The sequence below is a fragment of the Manis javanica genome, chromosome 1, assembly GCF_040802235.1.
Source record: "Manis javanica isolate MJ-LG chromosome 1, MJ_LKY, whole genome shotgun sequence".
Lineage (NCBI taxonomy): Eukaryota > Metazoa > Chordata > Mammalia > Pholidota > Manidae > Manis > Manis javanica.
The window spans coordinates 1,416,426-1,427,552 of record NC_133156.1 but is presented as its reverse complement, the minus strand read 5'-3'; the positions used below and the strand labels follow the sequence as shown (position 1 = coordinate 1,427,552).

At 39.2% G+C, this 11,127-nt stretch overlaps 1 protein-coding gene across 1 annotated transcript in view; it reads right to left on the bottom strand.

The window, feature by feature from the left end:
- Positions 1–2,315: 2,315 nt before the first annotated feature.
- The window catches only part of LOC140848515 (uncharacterized), a 70,141-nt gene continuing 61,329 nt past the window's right edge, over positions 2,316–11,127 (bottom strand). The window contains exon 4 of the mRNA XM_073232422.1: positions 2,316–2,790. The gene's annotated coding sequence lies outside the window, so the exon portion shown is untranslated. The remainder of the gene's footprint in view (positions 2,791–11,127) is intronic.

Genomic DNA, 11,127 nt, shown 5'->3' with positions numbered 1-11,127 from the left:
CTTCTCAAACTATTTCAGTTTTAATGCGCAAGCAAACATTTTCAAAATTCCATGAAGGTTTTTGTTGCAATTGCCAAAATAAAGGATATCAATGTTCCTTACCACTTCTTTCCTTCCCTTTTAATAAAGGGAACGTGACTCCACCATCCCTCCCCAAGAGTGCACTAACTTTGGGGGATGTAGAAAGAGTTGGATAGGAAGTATCTTAGCTAAAAATGTTGGCTGATTTTCAAAGGAGTAACTTTGATAAAGTTACAAGGGCACACACTCATTGTTTTCTAAGTATACCCAAACAACCTTATAGTTATTACCTAGCCTTAGAAACTGTGCAGGCAAGGATTACCAGTCACTGCCCAAGGCCAGCCCAGGGGGCGTTTTCAGTCCTGACCCGACCTGATCCTGATCTCACTGCAGCTTTTAGTACGCTCTATTTCTGTAACACTGCTACTTGCTCCAACTCTTTCCCTTAGTGCTCTTTGAATCTTGCTATCCTTACTGTGGCTGCTACTTCTCAAGGCTCTCTTATGGCTGAATTTTATTACAAATACTCTCCCAGGGAAATCCCAACCGCATCAACCACTTCAACTTTTATCTATCTGCTGACAAGTCCCAAGTATGTAATTCCATTTCCTGAACTCCATATAAATATTCCTAATTTTCTTTGGACTTCTATATCTAGCACCCTGGCATTGTGTGAAAATAAGCATTCTCCTGTTAATGTTTATGATATCTTTATTGTCTAGTGTATGGTAAGTGTCTTGCTATGGAACCATACTTTGAGGAAAAAAGGCTCAATAATCATAGTCCTAACAATCAGCCATGAGGGAGGCAAGTCTCTCAGATAAGAAACCAGAACTCCAGGGGAAGGGTCAATTTGAAATTTTATCTGGTCTTTGAACCAGAAAAAAAGAGTGTTGCCAAGACCCATCTCTTAGGTGGTGGAAATTAAAATGGGGCCCCACCAGGTAAAAATAGTGAGCAGCTGGGAAAGCAAAATGTCAGGAAAAATTTAAGTCAGCTTACCTGCTTTGTATGACTAGAGATGGTTATATCAGAAGACAAAGTATATACTGAGGTGAATTTTAAGACTTTGATCCAAGTTAGCAATGATAGGATTAAACCCATTCTTTTAAATATCAGCTTCTTAAATTCTCTTCATTTTTCCTTTTGCCTCTAGTACTTAGTAACTCTGATTTGGAAAACCAAGGCTTTATCATCTTGGCTAGAGGCAACCAATAAGGGTTTGTTCATGCTTGGGTAATAGATTTTACAGGAGCTCTCATCCCAGAAGGGCAGAGAGGTTTAACATGAGAAAAACCCATAATAAAGTCAAGTCAGGTCTATTAGAAGGTCAAATCCATGAGAAGATAGAATTCAAGGGCAAGTCAGGGCTATTTGTTAAGCAGACTTTCTGTGCCCGACATTTTCTCCCAGTTCTTGTACCTGCAAAGGCATGGGGAGTGGGTGGGGTTCCGGATTTGAATTTCATCAAGGAGCTCATTCCTTTACATTCAATACATCCAAAAGAGAACATTTAACTGCTGGTTACCAATTTCCAACCCCAAATCTGTGCTTCAGGTCTCCAAATATTGTTATGCTACTTCTCTGAATGTTTGTTATTTGTAAAATTGTAATGCCAAGAGTTTACCTAACTACTTCTCTGGATTTACCCTATAGAGATAGGGCTTAAATCTATGCTCTTTCAAACACAGCACTCCGGTGTTTCAAAAGCAACACTCTGATTCAAATATATATTGTTCATTGGGTTTTCAAGGGTCTGTAAAAATATTCCAGCCCCACCTGTGCACTTTCTTCTACCATTACAGGTTCATACCATCGCATAACACTGAATGGTCTTATTGTTTTCATTCTCTTTGCATGCGTTCTGTCCTGGATTTATGTCCAACTGTTCTAAATTCATGGAACAGAAAAACACATGTCTTCTTTTAAACATAATTTTCTGTTCAGGTGGTCTTAATAAATTAGTGTTGCCTGACTCTCTACTTACCTTTCTTTTTGAGTTCAAATGCTGAAAGTATTTAAAGATAGGGCCCATATTAATGTTATATGCATCACCAACCGCCATCTTATTCACTCAAAATAAACTTGAAAGTTCATAACATCTCTGTATTTGTGCCTTCATGGACCTAAGGTGTATCCCAATTCTTGGGCAAATTGCTAAGGGAGAGTTAGCTAGGATTGGTGAGAGTCACTTCATGGGCTCCAGGGAGGGGGAGATATTTCTATAAATGTAAATACTACATAGCATTTTCTTGTTGCAATTATGGCTAGATTAGCCTTTGTATCTGTGCTTATTATCTCATGTAAAACATACAAAGAAAAAAAGTGAAAATAGTTTGTTCGTTAAAAGAGAACTCAGCAAGTAGAGGAAGTTTCCTTGTCTCTCCAGAACCTTTAAACCTATACTGTGCCCAGAATACTTAGACACACACCCTCAAACAGTACTGAGTTCCAGAATTTCTCCATGGAATGCCAAAAATAATAAACAAAAAATAAATCAAAAGCAACAGTCTCTTTCCATTATGTATTAAATATCTTCCCCATGAAGTTAGGACAAATAGAGATGTATATAGAGAGCAATGGAAACATAAATCTAGTGTCGTAGTAATCGATTTCTGCCTGGTATCTTTATTTCTAGTAAATAATGACCTTGAGATCTTTCTTGGTAGCACTGCAGTAAAAGTCAGCTCCAAGATCCCTGGAAGTGTTTCATCTTCGATAGAGCCAAGGATGCTACCTCCTCTTCAAAATCATTACACTCGCTCATTTCTTGACATGGAATAGAAACAACATTTAGCAGAATCAGAAGAAACTGACATGGGATAGTCACTTAAAGAGCTTTCTGTCCTATCATGTATGTGGTTAATAAAACATTTTATATTGTTCTATGTTAAACCAAAAAGATTTCTTTAAAACATGTGGTCTCTGCATATTACCATTAAATTGCTAAAAATGAAAATAAAACAGTAATACTGATTACTAGAATAATTATGAAAATCTTAAATGTTAAGTAGACCTGATTAGATATGAGGCTCAGCTCAGGCTGTAAAGTCTCAGCTAAGAGATAAAAAGGGAAATAATTTAATCTGCTTAGATATGTGAATTCAGTAAGCAAAGACCACTACTGCAGTTTTATTTTATACAGACTTCCATGTTCCTTCCCAATGCTCATTTCTCAGCAAAATTCACAGGATGATGCATGACCAAGCCAGACCTTTAGACTTTAGAGCACACAGGAAGATGTCAATTTATTTACAAGATAAACAATTGAGGCTGAATTCTGAACCCGGCACTTAATTATTTATATGCCTTGAAGAAAAATCATGTACTCTTTCTATATAATGAGGTAGCATAGAGACAGCAATGGAAAGCAATAGATAACTGTCAAGTATCTATTTAAAGGATGTGGTTTGTATATCTTAGTGTTAAACCAAGATGCTTTCTGGGACCTGAGAAAAGGGGTTCCAAGAGGGGGGAAAAGAAAGGCCCATGGGGCACAGTTAAGAGCTGATGCAGAGTGAAGTGTGATAGTGCAAACATAATTCCTGTAGCCTGGGCCGTTTTTCTTTATTTTATGTTATTATTATTGTTATTTCCAAAAGCAAAACTCCTATGGGACTGGTATTCGTGCCCTCAGTGGTCTGGTCACCAAAGCTCTTATGCGTCTTAATAAATCCTGTTACCTCAGTGAATCATTCTAAGTGAGACTCACACTTTGTTCCAGCCCCTCAGGAGAGGCACCTTTTATAAAGGGCTATCTTTCTCTGACACAGAGATGTAGGAACTGAGTTTTTGTGGGACCTTCTAGGTGGCTGTCAAAGATAAAATAAATGCTGCATGAATCTTACAGAGAAATCAATTGTGTCAACCACAGATTTTCTGGGTCAGAAGGTTGGATATAATAGAAGTAGTGACTGATGTCCAGGATGACTCTTGTAGGCACCCATCAAGACAGTCAAAAACACAGTGTTCAAAAGAAACTGATACCCTATAACCAAAAAGATTAGAAGAAACTCTATATTTTGTTAAATTAAATCTGCGATGCCATTAATGAAGAGGCCTCACATTCCCTCAATATCCCACCTGCTGCAAAATGACACCCATCACCTTTGGGTAACTGTGCCATAGGTCTACTATGTGGACTCCATGATATATTAATAATACAGTTCTTAGGGTAAGGGTTTTTTGTTGTTGTTGTTTTTCTGTTAATGAAATCTTGATCTTTGTTGCCCTACACTCCCCCTTTAACCCAATGGTCATCATGTGAGAAAGGTGCTACCCATGACAATTCAATTTGCTCTTTCAAGAATCTGCAAATGCAGGCTAAGCCAACTGGGAATGCTGCATCCCTTATGCAATTTTTACGTTAAGAAGTGAGCTCTATTGGATTAATCTCATAGAGGCAAAAAAACAGTAAAACTAAAAATGACATGTTACCTAATCATTACTTTGACAATAATTGCCATGAGCAGAATTTCTTTATAGATTTTGGATGTAGCCTTTGAAGCAAAAAAGTCAGATGGTATGTCAGCCTGAGCTAAAAGGATTTTTAAAAATTTAATCTTTAAAAGAAGCTCCTGAGATACAGGCTAAAAGAGTTTATAAAGGTCATAAAAATTAACTTATCTTGCTTACTGAAGCTTTTTTAATGCACTCTAAGTTACAAAGGAATCTCATCTGGAGCCTTTAGGCCAATGGTCTACTATATTTTTCTCTCATTAGTAAGGACAGCAAAAATCTGCATTTGGATTTTTACCACCACAATCATCTCTGATTCATTAGTCCTCATGACTGAATATGAGGAGAGCATGGAGCCAGCAGGGGAGGAATATTTTCTACTTATCTCATTTGTTCACACTGCAGTTCAGCAGGCTGCCAGAATCATGAGTGGAAACGGGTCTGCCACTGGGGCTAAACGTGGCTAACTGACGGAATTCTGTCAGACCTATCTGGAAGAAATAAATATCATAAAACATCTTTAAGGCAAGGACTATCACTTACGTAAAGCAAAATTCAGACCTCTCTTCATAAGTAGCATCAAAATCAAAATGGGAGAGGCCTCTGCAGATGTTAGTGTAATAGGCTGGAGCTCATTAAGGAGAGTTAGATCCAGGAGAACCAGTGAGGGCAGTTTTACCTTGTGAGTAATCCCTCAACCATGAATGAGGGGTAATAAATTGGCCCTGCCCACCTCATATGGAATTGTAAGACACAGATGAAATAATATATTTGAAAACATTTTATTCCACTCAAACTCCACATAGATATTCAGCATTCTCCTGACAGACAGATGCATGAGTACAGTCATGCCTTAGCTTCAGGTAGCCATGAAGACACGCAGGGGATTTTCTGTGCCAGGAGCCATATCTTATCGTCTTAGGTTATCATTAACAGCACCATGCACAGAGCAGATGCATAACAAATATTTTTAAAGGAATGGAAGATAACCATTTTGTAAACAGATTAACTCTAGAAATGTCTGAAGTGAAAAACAGACTCTTCCACAACTGAAAAACAAGATGCAATTTTTAAAATCTGTCTATGTGATTTACATGTCGGGAAGGATGATATGGCATAAATGTATGGGAGAACAAGAATGAAAGCCAGGATGCCCGAGCCTCAGGCCCAAACCTGCCACATTCTAGTCCACTGCATATTACTTAGCCTTTTCCCTCTTTTGTTATACAGAGGTAATAATAGCAGAAGCCTTGGTTGCTGATGCTGGGCATAAAAGAGAAGGTCCCTGAAAAGCGTCTAACAGTACCTAGTGATGGCAGATTCTCAGCAAAAGTGATGGCCGTTGTTTCACTGGCAGTTGCTCACCTCCTCCTTCTTGCTGCTGTTATTCATCATTGCTAAAAAGTGGGCTTCACAGAGGCAGAGTATCTCAGACGATTCAGTGAAGAAGTGGGCCAGACTGGATGTGTGACATCCCTACTGACCGTCTCTGAGGCACTCAAGGGGAGAGGCTGGCTTTAACCCCCTGCTGCTCGCCTCCTGAGGACTGGCAAGTGAGCACTTGTCAAGACAGTTCTAAAATAAAATCCCTCTAAGAGTTTTTGAACCCAGCTTCACTGCAATTTAGGCATTTCCTCACACTGAAGTCTTCCGTTTGCTGGAATTTTGGTTGGACTGCCTCCTTCAACTTAAATTATTTTGCAAATTAAAAACCTTGCAATATGCTAACCTTTAAAAAGGAGGACCTGTGGGGTAATTCTGTGAAATAAATTGCATTCTTCTCATTTATATTCATAATAAGATCCCCTAACAATTGAAGAGACTGTATGGCTGGACAACAGGAAGTAATTTTTGTTCACAAGAAAATCTAGCATCATTTGCTTAGCAACTTTTTGGGTCAGAGATCTTGCTAGGGTTTTTATTCACTTTGGCTAAACTATGATTGGCTTAGAGGTTTCTGACATCCTTATTACTTATTACAACTCATCCCACATAAAGGCCACTCTCTTCCACCCTTTTTAATCATGATGATGACAGCTGAGAATTGACATCCTGCACTACTGTGTACTGTCAAATGCATAACAAATACCTTAATCAGGCTTAAACAGCTCAAGAACCACAACTGTTTATTGCAGGTCAGAGCAACTTCCTGGAGATGGCAAGAGGAGATCCAAGGACACTGGTTTCAGTATGCCCTGCTCTGAATGATATCATCTAATTTGATCAAACAGTTGCTTCATTTTTTATATGAAACCATGTCTCTTTTACAGTAGCAATAACCTACATCAAATAATCTAGGTATAGGCACTAACTAGAATTAACAACCAGATTATACTAGCTATTTTATTGGTTTCATAAACTTAAAAAATCAGAAACTTGGCAGAAATATTAAAATAGAGCCTGTTTCCCTAATAGGCTGAGGAATCTTAAGGGAGAACAGGCTCTGTGAGGCACTGGTTTTGTGAGAAACAGACTCTGCAGTCACAGTATCCACCTTCTGGTCTCTAAGAGCAGAGAAGAAATGTTCAAAATGGAGTTTCCATTCCTTCCATAGTCACTATTTCTGGGGTTCATACAATTTATCCCTAGAAGTAATATCCTTTAAAACTAGTAAATGGTGAATTTTAGATGGGATCCCAATGGCCATTAAGGAATCTCTTTTTGTTTCCCATTAAAATAGATCTTTTTCAAATTCAGAGGCAGTGATCATAGGCAGCACATTGCTCACTGCCAGGCTGGTAGGATTAACCACATCGAACTCCATTTCAAAACTGAAAGGGTGCTTGTTGCTCCTTAACACTTTCCAGGCAAATTCTTTGTGTCTACTCTAAGTGTGCCAAGGTGGGAGGGCATTTATTTCTAGAGCAGGAGTCCTGTGGTAACACTCAATCTCTCCGACTTCACATCTGTGATGCTCAATGACCTGTGTGCAGTTAATCACTTGGCCTGAGAGATGCAGGCAGGGAACACTCTGCTTTTCTCTGTATGGGTATTGACAGGCTGGCTTAGAGAGCAGCCTGCTTGGTGTTTCAGTCAATTAGAAAACGCCTTATCCATGAAGAGGACTGACTGTACTTTCAAAGTAAACTTGGATTGGACTAGATGCTCTTCTATTCTAATACGAATCCTTAAATCATGATCAACGAGGTCAATGTACCTGAAATTATCCATTTGCTCTATTTGGGACATGCTAAACTCTGGCTCTCTGTAAGGATTTCTAAAAATATTAGTAGACTAATCAGAATGATGAATGCCAAGAGCTTTTATGCTGATTTTATAACCACAGCAGCCATCTTGGAATATTTTATTTCTCCTTTTTCTCTCAACTCAGAATGTCTCCCAACTTTACCAAAATTACTGTGTAAAATGAAGGCCCAAAGGAACAGACCTGAGTATTCAATGCTAGGTTTGATCAAGAGTGGAGAAATGTGATAGGTTCAGGGGTAGGAATAAATGTAGTAAATGGGGCAACTTAGTAAGGCCTGATGCTTAGGATTCTTCTCAGTATCCCTTTGTCCTCAGATCAGGACGCTAGGTTCCCCCAGGTGCAGGAAGGGCACCTTTCACAGGAGGGTTTATGGTCTGTTTCAGGGAAGAAGTTTGGAAGGCGTTCAGAGTGGCCTTCCAACTTCTACCATTTTTCTCAAACTTCTGTCAGCTTAAATAAATATTCAATATGCTAAGTTCCATATTTTGGATCAGCCTGTCCTAAGCCCGAATCTCCCGGTCCTCTTGCTCACACTGTTGTGAAGTGTTGTGGATTCTGCTGCACAACTCTGTCCCTTCTTGTCTGTTCCCACACTGCTCTCCTGGTTTAGGCCTCAGTGACTCTCTCCAGGACTACGTTCCACTCTTTAATCTACTTTATACGCGATGACCACATTCATCTTCCTAAAGCAGAGATTAGATCATGCCATTTCCTTGTACAAAAATCTTTAATGGCTCCATACTGCTTTAAGGGTCTGAACTACTTAGTCCAGTGTTCAGCAGCCATTCCCCATCCCATTTACCCTTCTAATCTTGTTTCCCTTGATTTATCTTCATTCGCTCACTAGTTCAGTAATGTGGAATTAGTCATTCTTCATTACTCATGGTCTCCGCATGGGATTTCCCCTTTCCAAGTGTTGGCCATGACCAGCACCCCCACACACCCCCACCCTCCCCACACACTGCATTTCCCTTTCTTTCCCCAATTTATTTTGCATGGCCAAATCCTGCCTGCTCAGCTTTCCCTAATCTCCTCCAATTGGAAATAATATCTTTCTTCTCATGCCACATAGAACTCTATTTATATGACTTATGACACGTTTACCTTGCATTATAGTTCTGTAATCTCCTATGCTTTTATGTGTGAATATATTTATAGCAGAAACCAGTTCTAACTCCTTTTTACATCCCCCTCATAGTACCTTTCACAGTGACTGGCATATTGTACTGGTTTAATAAATATTTATTGATGTATTCCATTCACAAATGAGTGGATGAATCCTAATTTACTATCCTTAAACCATCGTAAATTAATTTTTTCAGACACCTACTTTCACCTATTCCTATCTTGAAGCATTTCAAATTCTAACAGAAGTTCACAGACAGCTGGAAGAAATTATACACAGATACCAAATCATCAGCATAGCTCTCAGGCTCACATCTTCACCTGGTTATGTGTTCCAGACAGCTGTGCCTTCTTGGAAATGCACTTGGCTTCAGGAGCAAGCTCTGTTTATAACACCTCTACAGCATTCCAGAATAAACATGACAGGCCTTGATGTAGAGAATGTGTACAAGTCCATGATCTATTTATGTTCTCTGGGGACTTAGGGTGGACTTATTGTGCATTTGTAAAAATGCTTCTTATCTAGGGCCTCACTCAATTTCAGGTCACAGTGATTTTACTTTTAGTAAAAAACAGTTCAGATATCCTGTGATGGAGAAAATATGAGTAAGGAGAATGAATAACTCAGCATATGCTGGAGGGTATAAATAAGACCAAATGATGCATATTTAGGCTCACTTTTCCTGAAATGGATGCATGTTCTGCATCCCAATGTCCGTTAACTTTGGCTATTGAGTCATTTTTTAAACTTGTCTGCTCTGAAACTGTTCCTAGGATTCTCTTGGGACTGTGGTCAGAGGTAGAACATTAGTGAATATCCATGTTACCTAATCTCCCATGGTGTGTTTTATTCCATGCCCTTCGTTTTGTTTCTTTCCACTTGATTACTCACATGTACCCCTTTCTATACTCTCTGTTGGGTGGGGGTAGATGGAGAAAGAAAATAAATATGCCCATGTCTGTCACTAGTAGACACCAGTTTATAAATAGTACTGGTTTGACTGTGCACTGGTCAAGAAAAACATTTTCTTTTGAAATGAAAAAAGGAGGTTAAAACAAGAGTTTTAATAACAGGCTTGACACCGAGCAGTGTAATACCAGCATGAATTACACTTGATACCAGACTTTTATTGGAAGTCCTAGACTGCTTTGTTCCTGTCCCTGACATAATATTCAGAGTTGGGTTTTTATTTGTCCAGAAGGGAGCTGCTTGCTATAGTCCATGCAAATCAAACGCTTGATTTATGCACCATTCTACTAGAGGGTGTAACATTAAATTTAATTTTGTGAGGAAACCCTGAAGTGTTTCAATGCCTGGCTTGACATTGTGAACTAGGCAGAGAGGTGCACAAGAATTCATTACAGTTTCCAATATGTGAAATGCAGCATTTGAATGAAAACATTTGTCTCTTGTCAAAAAGGCGTAATATCTGTTCTTCATAAAATATTTCTACCCCACCCCTCAGAACACACCAGCACATTTTTGGTCTTCATCATAGATCTTGATAGAAGATGGGTGACTACAGGTATTTGAGGAGTTAGGGGGACATAAGAAAGCATGTATCTGTAAAATGATTTATATCAGTAATATCAACCCAGTTGTCTTAATCCTGACTACTGAATGTTGCCATGGAAAATTTGCATAACTGTGCTAATTGGCTGTGCAACAAGTCTGTGATTTTTTCATCTTTAGCTGGATGATATTTGTTGATCCTCTTGCTCATTACTGGTTGGCTTCCTTTTGTGACCCCAGGAGCAGCTGTTCAACACTTACCTACACTGTCCCCAGTATCCCAATGTCAATGCCAAACCCATGGGCTCAGCAGAAATCTTGCCATCTTCTTCCCCAGGAGACTCAGGGCCATACAGGGTCAAAGCTATTAGCATCCGTCTGTGCACCTGACACTCTTCTATTATCCTTCTTGATCCTCCATTGTTCATGGAAGAGATTCAACACCCTTTACCAGGCAGGTAAGGCCTTTGGTAACCTGCCCCGCCCCTATCTTCCAGACTCATCTCCTTCACTACCCACATACACTCTCAGCCTTCCAAGATGACCTTGGCTCACAAATTTTCCCCTCTGCTTTGAATGACATACCCCTGATTTAGTACAAGCAAAATTTGCTTCTCTGTGAAGCAGTTCTCTGTCAAGAGAGATTTACTTACTCTATTCATAGCACTAGTATGGAAATTCTTTGTATTTAGTCATATTGGCTGGTCGTGCCCACTGGTTTTAAGTGTATCCTATTTAATTTTGAATTAGCCAGAGTACGTGCACATAATCTGGTACATAGAATGTACTCCAGAATTAAATT